This window comes from Muscardinus avellanarius (assembly GCF_963383645.1).
Source record: "Muscardinus avellanarius genome assembly, chromosome: 10".
Lineage (NCBI taxonomy): Eukaryota > Metazoa > Chordata > Mammalia > Rodentia > Gliridae > Muscardinus > Muscardinus avellanarius.
The window spans coordinates 63,610,097-63,629,027 of record NC_137796.1 but is presented as its reverse complement, the minus strand read 5'-3'; the positions used below and the strand labels follow the sequence as shown (position 1 = coordinate 63,629,027).

General features: G+C 41.1%; 2 pseudogenes across 2 annotated transcripts; one reads left to right on the top strand and one right to left on the bottom strand.

The window, feature by feature from the left end:
• The first annotated feature begins 331 nt into the window (after positions 1 to 331).
• On the top strand, positions 332 to 11,788 carry LOC308268591 (sorting nexin-9-like; annotated as a pseudogene). Its single transcript has 6 exons — positions 332 to 354; positions 727 to 931; positions 8,580 to 8,740; positions 8,866 to 8,930; positions 9,014 to 9,129; positions 10,036 to 11,788. The product of its transcript is annotated as a sorting nexin-9-like (transcript).
• A 5,041-nt stretch (positions 11,789 to 16,829) lies between these two features.
• On the bottom strand, positions 16,830 to 17,905 carry LOC308268590 (protein odr-4 homolog; annotated as a pseudogene). Its single transcript has one exon. The product of its transcript is annotated as a protein odr-4 homolog (transcript).
• Positions 17,906 to 18,931: the final 1,026 nt, after the last annotated feature.

Sequence of the window (18,931 nt, the reverse complement as noted above, 5' to 3'; positions counted from 1 at the left end):
AAGAGAAAGGTCAGATGTTCTCTCTCATATGTAGAAGCTAGAGAGAGCTGGGCGTGGCGGCGCACGCTTGTAATCACGCTTGTAATCCCAGCATTCGGGAGGCTGAGACTGGAGGATCGCGGTTCGCGGACAGCTCAGCTACTTAGTGAGGCCCTTTACAACTCAGTGAGACCCGGTTTCAAAATAAAGAATAAAAAATAGGGCAGGGGTTGTATCTCGGAGGTTGAATATCCCTGGGTTCCATCCCCAAACCCGCAAAAATAAATAAATAAATAAATAAATAAATAAATAAAGCTAGAGAGAAATTGGAACACAGAAGGGACCCCAGACAATGGAGGAGAAGCCTTTGTGGAGGTAAGAAGGGGATCTAACTGAGGGAGATGGGGGTGAGGGTTAAGACTTGGAGAAACACTTCAATGGACATGGTATACATACACACACTTATCAAAGCCAATCACTGTGCTGAGCATGGGAAAGTGGGGAGGTAGAGGGAGTGGGTTTGGTGCTGGGGGAGGGTTCAACAAATGTGGTCTGTATATATGCCTCTATTACCCTGGGCTGTTGGATGTCTTGTCATTAGAAGCAGAGACCCTGACATAAGTAGGGACTCTGACAGTTTTTTTTTTCCAGAATTGTTTACCCTGATTATCCATGACTACCTTCGTGTTTTTCCCTGAATAATCCCATTACCACTTTTCTGTCTCATGTGATAAATCATTTTTGCAGGGTTTTGGTTAAAATTCTCAATAAAAGACACTGGTTGAAGGACAGCAGATATTTGTACCCTCCGCAGCTGCTCTATACCTCTAATACTACTTATGACTTCATGTCATTTATGCAAGAGTCTTCTAATCTCATCCGTCAATCCATCAACACCATCTACAACAAATGGCATCTAAACGTGGATCTTGAAACCTGGAGTTTGTTTTTGGTGAGTCTCCTGAATCCTTTCAGCTGCCAAGGTCATGACTACTCTGGAAGGGGAAATTTCACAGCTGAATAACAGAGTAATATATAATTATTCTCCATTGTTATTCAGCTGTGAAATTTCCAAAAGTTGCCAGCCCTACTGGCCTCATTTGATAGAGCTATAGATGAGTCTTGTTAGAAAACAAACAAACAAAAAACAAAACAAACAAACTGAAAAGCCACAGATGACCTTCTCTAGTCTATTTTTTTGCGGGGGAGTGGTACTGAGGGTGGAACCTAAGGGTTTGTTTTTTTTTTAACCTCTGGGCTATACTCCCCGACCTATTTTATACTTTGTTTGGAAACAAGATCTCACTAAATTGCTGAGAGCCTCACTAAGCTGCCAAACCTGTGCGATCCTCCAGTCTCAGCCTCCCAAGTGCTGGGATTACAAGTGTGTGCCACCATTCCTGGCACTAGTCTATTTTTTAAACACACAATCCTACTCAGCCTGATTGCCACCAGTTTCATCTGCCTCCTTTCAACACTGAAGAAAAACACTGTTTTGTAATAAGCAGCTGGCTGGGCTGAGAAAAATGACCCAGCAGAATTCCCAATCCCTGGCTGGCACTGAAACAAATCCAGACCCATTAAAAAGGGTTCAACAACATGGTATTTTCATGTCATGCCAATCCCAATAAAATATGTTTCTCTCATCAGACAAAGAGCTGAAACCCAGGACTACCAACTAGTATAGAACTTGTGGGTCATCCACCAGGTTAGTCACCCTACATCCCACTGTGCTTAACCTTAGAAAGCTTAGATTCAACACTCCAACACTCTTCTCTAAGTTTTCTCCCAGTCACTTCAGCTTAGTCCACATGTCTGGATTTAAGGGATGTTTGCTTCAGTATTAGTCTGACTCCTGTGAGCCAAGAACTGTTGCCTTTGAATGAGAAGATCCAGAAGTTGAAACTAAAAACCAGTACACTAGGACTCAATTACTTCAAAGATTTAAAAATTCTCCCACGCCGGGCATGGTGGCGCATGCTTGTAATCCCAGCACTTGGGAGGCTGAGACAGGAGGATTGCGCAGGTTCGAAGCCAGCCTCAGGTATTTAGTGAGTCTCTCAGCAACTTAGTGAGACCCTGTTTCCAAATAAAATATAAAATGGGTCTGGGAGTATAGCCCAGAGGTAGAATGCCTCCGGGTTCCACCCCCAGTACCACCAAAAAAAAAAAAAAAAACCTCTCCCATGCCGGACATGATGGTCCACGCTTGTAATCCCAGCGTTTGGGAGGCGGAGACAGGAGGACCGCACAGGTTCGAAGCCAGTCGTGCTGGCTTAGGAGACCCTTGCCGGGGTCCAGCCCTAGCAAGAGTCGAGGTTCATGTGTTGGTGAGAGGAGAGCCGAGGTGGAATGAGAGAAGAGCTGTCACAGGAGACCAGGTTCAAACTTCTCCGCTTTATTCAGGATTTGTTATAATTTTTATATTTTCTTTTTTGGCAGAAAGCAAGGGAATAGCCATGCAAGCAGGAACTCCAAGGACAGGAAAAGTTTTATTTTTACAGAGTTCAGAGCAGGGTGCCAGACATTTAAATAATCATAGAAACTATGCTTTGTCTCATCACAAGGCTAACTTGAACTTAATCTTATATATTGGCCCAAACTAAAGTCAGTTTGAACTTAATATTTGGCCCAAACTTTATCCTTGGGAAAAAAATCTTTGCCGCCTGAGTCTCTCACAAGCCGTTTATACATAAAATTCCAATTATACATATTGATCCAAGTAATCCTAAAATAATTTTTTGAAGAAGGGAATATTAAACATACATCATGGAGGAATCTACGCCTTTGCGGGTCCCCTGATCGAGCTTTCTCAAGATCTCTGTAGCAGACCCTGTTTCCAAAAATAAAAAAGTATAAAATAGGTCTGGCAGTGTAGCCTGGAGGTAGCAGGGCTTCCAGGAACTCCAGTACCACACACACACACACACAAAAAAAAAAAAAAACCTCTCCCACTATATTTGAAAAGGCCCAGGCCTGTGACCTCAAGTCTTTTCTGTACCTTGGGTTGCACCCTTCACCAGTATGTTGATAACCTCTTCCTCAGACAGGAGACTCTTAAAAGCTGTGCCACAAAAGCATGCCAGCTGCCTCATGTGGTTACAAGGTCTCTAACAAAGCTCAGGTCTGCCCCAAAGTAAAGTATGTGAGATTCACTGTCCAGAAAAAAAAAAAAAAAAAAGAAAGACTTCTGGGAACAGGAAAAAGGAGACAGTCCAAGCTATTTCTGCCAACTGGGAAGCGGGAAGCCTCTGGGAATTTCTTAGGATGGGAGGAGTTTGTCACATTCGAATTCCAAACTTTTCTGTCGCAGCAAAACCCTTTACAAACCCACAAAGGGGAAAGTTAAAGAATCCTTTATGTGGGGAAAGAGAACACAGTAGGCCTTTCAATAACTTAAAAGGCAACTGTTAAAAGGTTTTCACATTTTTTGTCTCAAAAAGAAGAAAGTTGTTTAGGTTCTGGTTTAGCAACAGCAACTAATGCCAGGCTAACTGTATGAAAACTCATATACAGCCGAAGGTGGGAAATTCCTCGACCCTAGTCACCCTGCAGCCACCCAGTGATGAGCCACCAATCTGGGACAATGGGAAAGGGCTGGTGCAGTCCATTCAAGGAGGCCAGACTTAAAAGCAAAACTATGGACCAGCCTTTGTTGTAGAGGCTGTCTTTAATATGCTTATCGAAAATCAACTTGCTACAGATATTAAGATTTGTTTCTGAGTCTTCTACTTGTTCTATGCGTTTGTTTTTGAGCAGATGCCATGCTATTATTATTAACCCTTGAAGTTTAATTGGCAGTCATGCAATGTGAAACCTCTGGCATGATTCTTATTGCTGAGAATTGCTTTGGCTATTTGGGGTCTTTTCAACAAATGGTGCTGGGAAAACTGATGATCCATCATAGAAGAATAAAGTTAAACTCCAACCTTTTACTCTGAACTAGTCAATTGAAGATGAATCAGAGATCTAGAAATTGAACCAGAAACTTCTGAACTGCTAGATGAAAGTCTAAGATCAACACTCCAACACAGTAATGAATGCTGGTGATAATGTGGGGAAATAGAAACTCTTATAATTCTTATACACTATTGGTGGGACTATAAACTAGTATGGTTATTATGGACGTCAATGTGGAGGTTTTTCAGAAGACTGTAAATGGAAACACCATATGACCCTGAAATACTATTTCTATCCAAAGGAATTCCTTTCCAAAGGAACTGAAGTCAAAATATTATAGGGATACATGAATATCCATGTTTATAGAAGCTTAATTCACCATAGCCAAATTATGAAAAGAGTCTACTTGTCCGTCAATAGATAAATGAATCACAAAACTAGTATATACACATAATGAAATTTTACTAAGCCATAAAGAAGAACAATATTTTTCATTTGCAAGTAAGTATGTGGAATGCAAGAACAGTATAGTATGCTAAGTGAGATGAGTCAGTCTAAAAAAGTATGTAATAAAAATTCTTTATAATTATAGTATGACTAGTTTTCAAAATAGTTCATAACTTTTATATTGAAAGCTGAGATATTAGCACAGCATGATGGTAGATGCATGTAATCCCAATACTTGGGGAGGCTAAAATGGGAGGATTGTAGGTTCAAGACTAGACTCAGCAATTTAGTAAGATTCTCAGCAATTTAAGTAAGACCCTGTTTCAAAATAAAAATAAAAGTGCTGGGTTTCTAGCTTGGAGATATAATGTTCCTGGGTCAAATCTCCAGCACATCAAAACCAATAAAAATAAAAATATATGAAATACTGTTAAATATTATTTGACTCTACTCATTTAAATATTTTGTTTCAGAAGAAATACCTGAGCTGAAAGTACTTCATGGTACAATTCCAGCATGTCTTTTTTCAAAAACAGCCCAAACATAAGAGTTGAAGTATATAAATAAACACTGTATTCAGTGTGTTTTAATCAGTTAGTCAGCAAGAATGACAAGATAAGGCAAAAGTACATTCTATGTAAACCAGATTACCATTCTCTTAATAAATAGAACTTAAAAACCTAAATTTGTGAAGTCAGTGGGTTACAATCATTGATTATATTATATATATTGGGACTATGACTATCCAAAACATGAGGAACTATCTAGTGAATGAATTATATCCTGAAGGAACAACAAGTTTGTATTTTTAACATGAATTTAAAACCTTAGAATTCTGGCTGGGCGTGGTGGCGCACGCTTGTAATCCCAGCGCTTGGGAGGCTGAGACTGGAGGATCACACAGGTTCAAAGCCAGCCTCAGCTACTGAGTGAGGCTCTCAGCAACTTAGTGAGACCCTGTTTCCAAATAAAATATAAAATAGGTTTTGGAGTGTATCCTGGAGGTAGAAAGCCCCTGGGTTTCATTCCCAGTATCAAAAATAAACAACGGAATAAATAAAATAAAATCTTAGAATTTTAACCTACGAATAATGTAGAAAGGTTATTAAATAAGTATGATCCACATGATCAAACTGTAGTTGGGGTATTTTGCACATAGGTGTCTGAGATTTCTTTGGTGCTTAGAGCATGAGTCCTCCTCCCCCCTCCCCACCACATTAGGGAAGAACAGCCATGCTGTGAATGTGTGTCTACGGTACTATCCTGACAGATAGTAAAACAATATACATAATCTCTTAGCCTTGTGATGTTATTTTTTGCTCAATTTCCCAAATATTATTGCGTTTTCAGAATAAATTATATTTCTTAGCTCAATAGGAGAAAGCATAGGAATTATATCCAAAGCATAAAATGATACTTTATATATGTATGTATATATATGTGCATACATATATATACATACATATATATATGCATACATATATATATCCCCAGATGGGGGCATCTGGAGATGGAACCCAGGGGCATTCTACCTCCCAGCTACACTCCTTGCCCTATTTTTTGTTCTTTATTTTGAAACAGGGTCTCACTAAATTGCGGAGGGCCTCACTAAGTGGCTGAGCTGTCCGCGAACTGCTATCCTCCAGTCTCAGCCTCCCGAATGCTGGGATTACAAGCATGTACCACCAATATCTTGCAAAATGATATTGTTTAAAATTAAGATCTTTCCTGGTGTGACCCGCATATGTTAACTTTGAAATACCAATTGTGAAGGGCAAAAAACTGCATCGGAGACAACCATACAGCCAAGAAATTTATTCAGGCAGCGGGATCAAAGGAGAAGCAGTCAGAGAGAGAATGTTGGCCAAGAACGTGGCCGTGCTTGGGGTTAAATACAGTATTAGACTGAGTTGGCACTTTGCCATTGGCGGACCAGACCGGATGCCATATCCCATTGGAGGGTCGTGTATAGCCTTTAAACTCATTGGTTGACAGAAATGGCCCGCGGGCAGTTTGCTTCTGGGAGGGGGTTGAGCCCTCCTGGGAAACCAGAACTGAGTGTGGGGTCAGGGGATGGAGGGAGAGAGGCTGGCCTTGGACGGGAACTCACTCAGAGAACCAGTTTGACCCGTCTCAAATTGGAACTATTTCTGAAACTTAGGTCATGTAAAACTGTTTAAAAACCTGTAACCCAACACAAAATTACATAAACACCCAAGTGAAACCCCTCTAGGCATCTGAAAATAGAACCTACATACCAAGACTGTGGATGATGACCCCCAAAGTGAAAACTACTCATTTGTACATTAATTGAGAAGACTGATTAATTGCTTGGTATTCAGACAATGGTATCATATCACTAATAGGATGATAAGTGCAGATAAACTCAGGAACATGAAATTTGAAAAGCCATCAATAAAAGAGCTCATGCTGTGTGATTGCACGTGCATAAAGGACAAAAGAGGTAAAAGTGATGGGTTGGTGCAGCTAGGTGTCACATTTTGGTCACTCTTAAGTGTGGTCGGCATGGAGAGCTGTCCGTGAGGCTGCATATATTAGGTTTGTGACATGGGGGCTGTGTGAAAGTATGTTCAGTTTGTAAAATCTCAGTAAGCAATGCTCTTGCCTCCTGTGCAGAAAACTATTTTATCTGATTTTAATTTTTTGTGGTACTGAGGTTGAAACCCAGAGGCATTTGACCTCTGAGCTACATCCCTTGTCCAATTTTTTCTTCTCTTTCTTTCTTTCTTTCTTTCTTTCTTTCTTTCTTTCTTTCTTTTTTTTTCAGGTCTAAGGATAGAACCCAGGTACGTTTGACCCCTGAGCTACACCCCTTGCCCTACTTTTTTTTATTCTTTATTTTGAAACAGGGTCTCACTGAGTTGCGGAGGGCCTCACTAAGTAGCTGAGGCTGTCCACGAACGGCGATCCTCTGGTCTCAGCCTCCCGAATGCTGGGATTATAAGCGTGCGCCTCCACGCCCAGCTCAATTTTTTATTCTTTATTTTGAAGCAGGGTCTCACTGAGTTGCGGAGGGCCTCACTAAGTTGTTGTGGCTGGCTGTGCACCTGCAATCCTCCTGTCTCAGCCTTCCAAATACTGGGTTACAAGCATAAGCCACCACACCCAGTTATAAAACTATTTTTAAAAGCACATGTGAGCAAGTAAAACTACATATATATAAGGTGAATAGATAAGTACATGATGAGATTTCATTGTCAAAGATGAGAAAAAAATTCTAAATAACTCTACCATGTTACTGGATTTCAGAATAGAATGTAATTTAATTTGAATCTAAGAGACACTAAGTATATAGCATCAAAGAAAAGGGTTAAAATGTAGAATTGTGAAAATAAATTACACAGAAAAAAATCAGCTCAGAAGGAATAAGGAAAAGAAAAAGTGTCAGTAAACCAAACATGAAAAGGACAGATGGGGGAGAAGATGGCGTGGGAGTTGGAAAGGGGCTACATGAGTGATGTGTGCATGTATGCCTATCTTCTTGTACCCTAGTAAGATGTATGTCTACAATGCATCAACAAAAAAAGAAGAGCGCATGATTTGTTCATAAATTCTTCCCAAGCCTGTTCATTATTAAACTAAACACAAAAGACTACTCTTTTTAAATCAGATACTATTGCTTTTTGGCATTTTGGCAATATCAAATGTAAAATCAGATACTATTTGGCTATATTCACTGGGATTTTTTTTTTTTTTTTTTTTTTTTGTGTGTGTGTGTGTGGTACTAGGGTTCCTGGAAGCCCTTCTACCTCTGGGCTACATTCCCAGACCTATTTTATATTTAAATTTTTTTTGGAAACAGGGTGGCTTAGGAGATCCTGTTTCCAAATGAAAATATAAAATGGGTCTGGGAGTGTAGCCCGGAGGTAGAAGGGCTTCCAGGAACCCCAGTACCATACACAAAAAAATGTACATATTATAATATGTTGCATAAGTGTATATGCATATATGTATGTTTGTACATGTGCGTGCCTATCTCCATATTGTAATGTGACTGTTTTATAATGACATTATGATTCTGTGTGGATGAGAAAATCAACAACAGAATATTGTTTAAAAGCATAACATTTGGGTGTATTCATTTCGAGTCACCCCTCCATGCCAGTCTGGTATGGAGCTGTATTTCTATTTTCTGTATTTCTATCTTTCTAATAAACTTCTTTAAATCTTCAAAAAAAAAATAAAAGCATAACATTTACATGTTACTCATAAGATTCAGAGTTTTTCTACAGCTCATGCAGGCAAAGCAGAGCCTGGAAGCACTGGAGTCACTGCTTCAAGAGACAAAAGGGGCTGACAGTTGGAAGACATCTAGTGTTAATTGCAGCCATGATCACCAGAAACCAGCTAGGATGATAAATAATAGCCCCATGACCTTGAAAGATTTAGGAAAGTGAGTAAGAACAGACAACGATAGACATCAGGAGGAGAATGGTTTTTGTAGTTTTAGACTCAAAGGAGGATCTGAAAAAGATGGTTTTATCAGTGTGTCATGCTAGAGAGCTTGTGCCTGTACAGGATGAAAACCATGGAGCATGACCCCACACATTCAACATCAGGAAATAACAGCAATTCTGCACGCAGTGAGTCTGTGATTTTGTTGTGATAGACACCAGACAGCATCCAAAATCTTAGACTTGTGATGTTCTGTTACTCGATTTTTCAGCCAAGTACATGAGCAAAATAACATGTACAAGGATGCGAAGAATCCAGTTGAGTAACATGGAGGAGCCAATATACCTGGGAGCTTTCTCTTTAAGCTCTGACTACCTGGGACTCATGGTAATGGCCTGGAAGTCACTCAGGAAGCAGGGGCTGCCAATAGAAACGCTTCTACCCACTCTGTGAAGGAAGAAAAGTAGTTTGAATGTAACATCAGTAAGAAAAGCATTGAAACCAGAAGCTGCCATTGTCTGGGGAATTCCTTTACGTAGAAGAATTACAATATTGGCTACAATCAGGGCTTGAGAATCAATTCTGTGGGCCTTAACCCATAGCCAGTGAAATAAAAGAACATGTAATGGTAGAGAAGAGAGGAATTTCCTAGAACTCCAAGCAGAGCCTGTGACCATTGTTATAGTCATATCACTGGCGTCCATCCCTCCAGTTCCCTGCTTTCCCAGCCAGAGTCCTGCTTGAGAACATGGGGGCCAGGTTGCATATGGACTTCCAATAGAAATCCAGCATTCCCCACTCCCCATAGTTCCACTGAGGAATTTTACTTAATATTTATTATTTTCATAGGAGGTTTCTAATATTTTTTAAAATATAAAACCTTGAATCATATGTAGTTGCTGCTATGAAGGCAGCACACATGGAAACTTCTCCAATTTTTATAATTCTGAGGCAGCACCATTATGATCTTGTATAAAAAAGAGGAGGACGTGGGCACAGAGAGGTTATTTGTATAAGTTCATACATTGATCATGCTCTAGAGGGGTCTTGAACCTGGCTGAGTGGTAACAGGGAGTATAGTGATCACCACACTGCCTTTCATGCTCATTATCTGGGTTCTTCGAGAACCTTGCGTATCATCTTGCTTCTTATCTGTTATCTTCAAAACTAATGGCATCTTATAACATTGTTGGAATGAGTTTCCTTTTGCTTGTAAAGATTTATTTTGCACCCTGGGAGCCACGGGCAGGACGGGCAGGGCTGGAGGTGGGGCTGTGACGCGGGAACTTTGAGGAAGAGCCCTTGCCTGCCTTGGCGGCCAAGGCTCGGGTTATGTATGATTTTGCCGCTGAACCTGGAAATAATGAACTGATGGTTAATGAAGGCGAAATCATCACAGTTACAAATGCAGGTGTTGGTGGAGGATGGCTGGAAGAAACAGCAAAGGAGAACGCGGGCTTGTTTCCACAGACTATGTGGAGATGTTACCTAGTGATGAAAAAGATCTGTTTTCTTGTGGAAATTCAGTGGCTGACCATGCTTTCCTTGAGTCTCCCTCAGCAAGTACCGCTCAAGCCAATTGTCAGCTGCCAACAGCAACAGCCAGGTTGGTGGTGGCAATGACCTCTGGTCAGCCTGGAGTGCCCCCAAGCCTGGGAACTGAGACAACATGGATAGCTGAAGAGCCAGGCCTGAGGGTGCCCAAAAAAACACTGACAACAACTGAGATGCTGCCCTTGGCCACCCCCAGGCCTACTAAGGACCAGCAACAGGCGATAACTATGACTGGGACGACCCCAAGGCCTCTGCTCCTTACTTCAAGCATTTAGAGTCAGCCGAAGCAGGTATCCAAAAGGGAAACAGTCTCCCCAAGTGCCTCCTCCATGAAGCTGCCTCTCAACAAGTTTCCTGGATTTGCGAAGCCTGGGATGGAACAGTATTCGTTGGCCAAGTAACTAGCAAAACCCAAAGAGAAAATCCCCATCATTGTTGGAGATTTTGGCCTGATGTGGGTTTATCCTACCTCAACGTTTGGCTGTGTGGTAGTAGACCCCAGGAAAGGCTCCAAAATGTATAGTCTGAAGGGCTACATTGAATATCGGTTAACACCTACTAACACCAATCAATCTGTAAACCACATGTATAAGCACTTTGGTTGTATGAGCGTCTTTTGGTTACGTTTGGTACAGTCATTCCAATCCTGTCTCTTCCAGACAAGGAAGTCACAGGTCACTCTGAAGATAAATTTATCAAGATGCTCATGGAGCGGCCGCAGCCCTGGATGAGGAGGATGTGTCGCCACTTGGTGATCTCAGAAAGTGAAGTGCTCCAGCAGTTCTAAATTTCTGAGATGAGAGGAATGGAAAACTGGGGAAGAGGAAGGATGAGAAAGATGAGCTGGTGGGAGCGATGATATTTTCCACCATGGAACCAGAGGCGCCTGACTTGGACTTAATAGAAATAGAAGTGTGACGCCATGGGGAAGTTCACCAAGGCCATGGAGGAGCTGCAGACGTGGTGCATGAGCACTGGAAGTGCAAGCACAGGCCCATTACCTAAGGAATATCAGAAGATAGGAAAAGCCCTGCAGAGCTTGGCAACAAGGTTCAGTTCCAGTGGTTACCAAGGTGAAACAGATCTCAGTGATGTAATAACAGAAGCAGGAAAGACTTAAGAAGAAATTGCCAGCCTCGTGGCAGAACAGCCAAAGAAAGATCTCCAGTTCGTGATGGAGTGCAACCATGAGCATAAAGGCTTTTTCCGCTGCTTCCCAGACATCATAGGCACTCACAAGGGAGCAATAGAAAAAGTGGGAAAAAAAGTGATACATTAGTTGTAACTAGTAAAATCACCCCACGAGACAAACAGAACATGGTGATGTGAGTCTTAGGCTTTGCAAGCAGAGATGAATCACTTCCACAGTAAACGGATCTATGATTACAACGGCATCATCTGCCTGTACCTGGAGCAGCAAGTGCAGTTCTACGAGACCGAGACGATTGCAGAGAAGTTGAGGCAGGCCCTCAGCCACTTCCCGGTCATGTAGAACAGAAGGGAATGTGTAGAAAGCTGGAGTGCTTCCCTCTGACTCGGGCAGTGTAATTCAAAGTTTCATTTTTCCCACATCAAAAAAAAAAAAAAAAGGGAAGAAAGCCCAAAAAATAAATGAGTTGAAAGAAACTTTTCTTTATCTTTATTCACCAGCCTAAATACATGTGCTATTTAGGGATGCTCTTCTTTTTTTCACTTCCACATTTATTATTTAAACCAATGGAAATAGAATTTTGAATGGAGAATTAGGGGTTTCTCCCCACAAATATTTTACATAGAATCATAATTTATACATTACCCATGATCTTCCAGTTCTTACCTATGTCAGATAATTACTCATTGTTTTCTTAAAAATATGAAATATGCCAGAATAAAAAAAATATATTTTTATAATTCTTTGGTCCTTTGGGGTCCTGTCTGTCCGGGAAAGTCTACACACTCTTCACTGGCCCAGCTCCTGCTCCAGGGCTCGCATCTCAGGAGGAGAAGGCACAGGGGCTCCAGGGCTGCCGTCACCCTCGCAGTGCACCCCAGGGGCCAGGGGCGTCCTTCACTGGGCGCAGCTGGGCACATGAGCATGTGCACCTGCCTGCTGCTTTTGCGTGAAGACCAGCTCTGCTCTTTGCCCTCCTTCCTGGTCCTGGGATCAAGCACTTTCATGCTACAGAGAATAAGAAAGCTTGGGAGACTTTTTTGTAGCTTCTCTGGTTTTGCCCCCTCATTCCTGGGCCTGTCCTCCTGAGCCACCACCCTCTCCTTCCGTCCTCAGCTGCTGGTCACACGGAAAGATGCACAGCCAGTAGCCCGGGGCTCTACTTGATCGGCAGGGCAGAGCGGCAGGCCAGTGAGGTTCTCTGGAAAGATGAAAGCAGTGTAGTGCCTGTCCCTCCCCACCAAGCTGGAATGTGTAGGGACCGAGGCAGCCGCAGCTTCAACAGCAGCAGGCATGCACTGAAGAAACTTGCAAGCCGGGCGTGGTGGCGCACGCTTGCAATCCCAGCATTTGGGAGGCTGAGACCAGCGGATCGCGGTTCTTGGACAGTCTCAGCTACTTAGTGAGGCCCTCCACAACTCAGTGAGACCCTGTTTAAAAATAAAGAATAAAGCCAGGTGTGGTGGCGCACACTTGTAATCCCAGCATTTGGGAGGCTGAGACCGGAGGATGGCGGTTCGCGGACAGCCTCAGCTACTTAGTGAGGCCCTCTGCAACTCAGTGAGACCTGGTTTCAAAATAAAGAATAAAAAAAAAATAGGGCAGGGGGGTGTATCTCAGAGGTCAAATGCTCCTGGGTCCATCCTCAGACCTGCCAAAAAAAAAAAAAAAAGAAAAAATAAAGAAATAAAAAAGAAAAAAGAAACTTGCAGAGCGATGCTCCTCCCAGTTGCTGACCTTTACACACAGTTGCTCCTCTCCTCCAGAGAGCAGCCTACCTCTCACAGCTGACTTCTGCCTCACCTGCCACTGTTATATTTCTGACTTAATAATTGCAGAAAAGGAAATACTGGGCTAACAGAAATAAATGAAACAAACAAAAAAAAAAGATAAGGCAATCAAAGGAATATGAAGAACTTGTTCTTCAGTGTCATGAGTTTTTGTTAATATTAGACACATACAGAATATTTCACCCAACTACAGCAGAGTTCATATTTTCTCAGCTTCTCATGGAACCTCCTCCAAAATAGATCCCATCCTGGGCTACGAAGTGAGCCCTGTTCAGTCTGGAGTTCCTGGGACTGATAATGATGACCTGAAAGACACTTAGAAGCAGGTGCTACCAATAAGCACACACACCTGTCCACTCTGTGAATATAGCTAAGCTGTACCCCCAAGTCCTCAAAGACATATTGTCACCCAAAAGATAAAATTTTATTAAAAAATCCTCTAGAGAAAATGGCCAAAATTTGCCTACCAGCAGGTACTCCACAACCAAATCCATGGTTCTTAACTTGCAGTCAATGAAATAAAAGAAGAAATAATGGTAGAAAAGGAATTTCCCAAGATTCTAAGAATGGCCTTTGATAAGAAGATCATTCCTATTGCCAAATGTGCAGTGGTCATATGTAACTTCCCCGTTATTGCTACTTATCAGATCCTACATCAAATTCTGCTGTCCACATATGATATTGAATCCTGCGTGAAAGTATGAAGTGTGGTTACATGTATAATCTCAACTAAAACTAAATGTCATCCAATACCAACATTCCTCATAGAGTAAGCAGTTACTATTGCTATCATATAGAGATTTGTGAGAATTGATTATGTAATTATTGAATCAAACTTACAATATATGAACCACAGGTAAGAAGACAGTATATGTGATGACTTCTTTATTTCTTTTAAATGTAACAGGCAGATGCTATTACTATTTTAATTAAAAAGGTGATAATAAAAGAAATGAGAAGAATGTGGGTGCAAATTATGGTAGGGGCAGAGTGGCATTGAACCAAGTTATGGTGTTAACAAAAATACTATGCATAATCCATGCTGTATTAACAGCTAGTTACCTGTGTTATTCAAACAAACTTGATCTAAGTTGTGACGTTGCACCTTGTGATTTCACCATCTTGTTGCTATTTTGTTTTAGAATTTTGGTAGTGACAAGTTTCTATTCACTTACAAAAATTTATTCTATAGGCCAATGTCAATTTTATTTTATTTTTTATTTATTTATTTATTTATTTATTTATTTTATTTTATTGGTGCACTGTATTCATACATCATAGTGGGATACAAACTTTTGTAGACATATATGCACACATCGCCCAATCAGCCCCCACCCGATCCCCACCCCATTCTCTCCCCATCCCTCCTTCCCATGCTTGGCTTAGTGGTTGACATCTAGTATTATAGCAATTTATCCAAAATTAAAAATGATAATCTCACATAACAGTTTCATTTGTCTGATACCAAGCTTTTGATGATTTTTTTAAATTAATTTATTTTTTAAATTGGTGCATTGTAGTCATATATCAATCACATTGGAGTACAAGACTTGAGAGGATATACAAGCACACATCATCCAATTAGCCCTCCTCCAGCCCCCGTCCCATTCCTTCCCCCTCCCTCTATCCCACACTTCTTTGGTGATTTACTTTGATACATTTGTTTATGTACCTCCTGCGTTTTAAAGAGGCTCCGTCCTCCAGTATTACATACCCTCTGATTGGTCACATTAGTTGCTTCACTATAGGGCCCTTTCTATAGCTCAACCTCTTCCTGTTGCCCTTTTCCTCCTAGTTATTGCTGATTAAGAGAAGCGTCTGATTTATATTTTCTGCGATATTTCTCTGTGCATGCTGCGTTGCAAGTACCAATCCCACTCTTGATGGTCCCAGTAGTGGCCTGGCTACTCAGTGGACTGATCCAGACCTCGCTGGCTCAAGCAGCGGCCTTGCCTCATGGGAGGACCCAGTTCTGGTCTCGCTGGCCCCTGAACCGGTCAAACCCCTAAGCTGGCTTTGGTCCCGACCTTGGAGGCCGCAGGAGTGAACTTGCCTCACGCCAGGCTCCGATGCTGGCCATTGGCCCCTGCACCAGTCTAACCCCTTGGCAGGATTCCAATCCCGGCCTCGGAGGCCCCAACACTGGTAATGCCTCACGGCAGGCTCCGATGCCCAATGTCAATTTTAAATAAGCCTTTTAGAATTATAAAACAAAGTAAATGCATAGTTTTTTTTTTTTTTTTTTTTTTTTTTTTGGTGGTGCCGGGAATGGAACCCGTGTGCCTTCTACCTCCAGGCTACACTCCCAGACCTATTTTATATTTTATTTGGAAACAGGGTCTCTTAAGCCAACGGAGGCTGGCTTCGAACCTGCACAATCCTCCTGTCTCAGCCTCCCAGGCACGGGGATTACAAGCATGTGCCATCATGCCCAGCAATGCATAAATTTTAATATAAAACTGCAGATACCTCTCACAAGACATAATATATTTAACCAATGCATCAGTGCCATGATATTAGGATAGGAAAAGAAACCCTCCCTTGCTTTCATCCCAGGATCACAGGAACTATACAACACAAAACACTCATGTCTACAAAACAGTTTGATAAAAATTAATTTGTTGCTCATTTCAGATAACAGATTTATCTGTTGATTAATGCCTGAGTTAAATAAGATTATTGATAACAAGGCACTATTTTGAAACACATTAAATTACAAGACCTATATGTAAAATGGAAAGTTAGGACAAAAATCTGGGTTGTATGATGTTAAAATATACTTTTGGATTGAAATTAGATTTTAGACCAGAGGAAGTCTCGTAAAATACATGATAGATACTCTCTGATAGATACTCTCTGAAGCTGGTACTATCTGATAGATAGAACCTGATAGATACTCTCTGAAGCTGGTTTTAAAGTTGTCTCTCTTTCCTTCCTTCCTTCCTTCCTTCCTTCCTTCCTTCCTTCCTTCCTTCCTTCCTTCTTTCCTTTCTTTCCTTCTTTCTTTCTCTCTTTTTTCTTCTTTCTTTTTCTCTCATCTTTTTTCTCTCTCATTTTCTTGCTTTCTTCTTTCTTTTAGTAATGGAGAGCATTCTACCACTGAGCTACACCTCCAGACCTTTTTATTTTATTTATTTTGAAAAACAGTATCTGAAAGTTGCTGACGGTGTTGCTAAGTTTTTGAAGCTGGCCTCAAACCTGTGATCCTTCTGTCTTGGCCTCCCAAGTATGGGGATAAGCTGTTCTTTCTTATCCCCATAGAGGAGGAGGAGGAGGAGTATTTTGCTAAACTGGGAATTAAACCCAGAGGCATTCTATCTTTGAGCTACACCCCCATTCTATTTTTTATTTTTTATTTTATTTTATTTTATTTTTTTGATGCATTACTTTATTTTTGGAATACTGGGCCATCTATGATAGAAGCAGGGGTACACAAGACAGCTTGTGATTTCATATTAGAAACACACCTAATGGGCATCTGGCAGCAGATGGGCTGCTACTGTCTTAAATGCAGATGGACTGTTTCCATCTTTATTATTCATAGTTGTTGGTCAATGTTCTCTGGATGATCAGGAAGCGCTTTGGGCCTCATCCTAATCACTGAAGTAATGAAAGGAGATACCCGCAGCAAGGACTGCAACTGCAAATGCTGCAATCACACCTATGTTTTGCTGAATTTTCAGTACTATTGTAGTTTTAATTGGTTGCTCTGGCTGCTCATCATCTCTGTTGTCCAGTGAAGTTTCATTATTCATAGAGGAACTCACATAAGCTGTATTTATCTCCTCTGCAATTTCCAAATCTTCTATTTGAATCAGATGATCTAACATCTCTATAAAATGGTCTCTGATTTCTTCAGATGATTCATCGCCAAATTTATAGTCACATAACATTACAGTGGATCCAGGAATGGGAACAAAAACTCGGTGAGGGAGAATGTGGAACTCTTTTTCACAATCTTTTCTTTCTGGACTTTCACTCAAAAGAAGATCCTCAAATAGTATTTCACAACGATCAGCAACTGTGTTCAAAATCTCTCTCTTCACTGCCTGCACTGCATCCTTAACCTTGGGTTTATTATTGTGAATATAAGCTCTGCATTTCACAGTACCCTTAAGGTTTACAGAGCCGCTCCAGATCTGGACAGTGGCTATGGCTCTGTGCTCTGAATTCAGCAGCAACTGTGTTAGAACTCAGACATCAAAAGAGTGACTAGTTGCTTGAGTATTTCCTCTATAAGATTTTTTCTGTCCTTCTAATAAGTCACAATCTTCATCTTTCACTTGTCCGTTAATCAAATAAACACCATTTTCTATCTGCTTGGCCCAGCATTTTTATTTTTTTCTAGAGTATAGCTGATAGAAGTAAGAGAAAGTGGAATGTGAATATGAACGTGAACAGTACACTCCAGGGACAGCCACGAGGTAGACAATCTGCTTTGGTACTTTCATTCAGCTGGTCTTGCTGAACTCTTTGGGTCTTGGACATCATAGGTTCAACAGGATATTTTTTTTGTAAAAGAGCAAATATGAAGTATCACTCATTCTGAGGCTTCGTCCTCTGTGATGTTCCACAGTCTTTTCCTATTCAAAGACTTTTCCACAGCAAATATTAGTCTGCACAGGGTATTTTGAAAAAATATGGAACGCTTCACGAATTTGTGTATCATCCTTGCGCAGGGGCCATGCTAATCTTCTCTGTATCATTCCAATTTTAGTATATGTGCTGCCGAAGTGAGCACTATTTTTTATTTTTTATTTTTTATTTGGAAACAGGGTGTCACCAAGCTTTGGAGGGTCTCACTAAGTATTTGAGGCTGGCTGTGAACCTGTGATCATCCTGTCTCAGCTTCCCAAGTACTAGGATTACAAGCATGCCTCTCCATGCCTGGCCATCTTTCTCATTATTGCATGCATGCAAGGGTTATAGGCTCACTTCTACAATCCTGACTTTTTTCTGTGATTTCTGTCAAGTAGGTTGGATAGCACATTGATTTTGCAAGACAGTTCTTAGAACATTAAAAAAAAATCAGGGCTTTGCCTGACTCAGATATGAGTTTGCAATTCAGTGACCTCACCTCCCTTAAGAACTACAATTATGATCTCACATGTAGCAACAATGAAAGGGCAGGGTAGAGAGCTGGACATATTTCTAAACACTTTTTTCCCAGTTGGTAATTACCAACAATTAAAAGTTTCTAGTTAGCCTCTCTTAAGGGACCATTAGAGGATTTGTGAACGGTTCTTTTTTTACATGATGCCTAGAAGCAGAGGGACTTACAGGGAAACAACAGGAGATGCTGAGGTCTGATGCTGGAAAGAACAGCAAATCATGTGTGTCTCTGTGGATTCTATGCTCTACTGAAAAGTTCTTTTGTATACTTGGGAAAAGGAAACAATCACCTTTCAGGGACTATTGGACACTGGCTCTGAATTGATGCTGATTCCAGGAGATCCAAAATGTCATTTTGGTCCTTCAATCAAAGTAGGTGCTTATGAAGGTCAGGTGATAAAAGGTATTTTAGTCAAGGTGTGACTCGCAGTGGGTCCAGTAGGTCCCTGAACTCATCCTGTGGTTATTTTACCAGTCCCAGAATGCATAATTGGGGTAAACATACTTAGCATTTGGAAGAATCCCCACATTTGCTCTCTAGTCTGTGGAATCAGGACTCTTATGGTGGGAAAGACCAAATGAA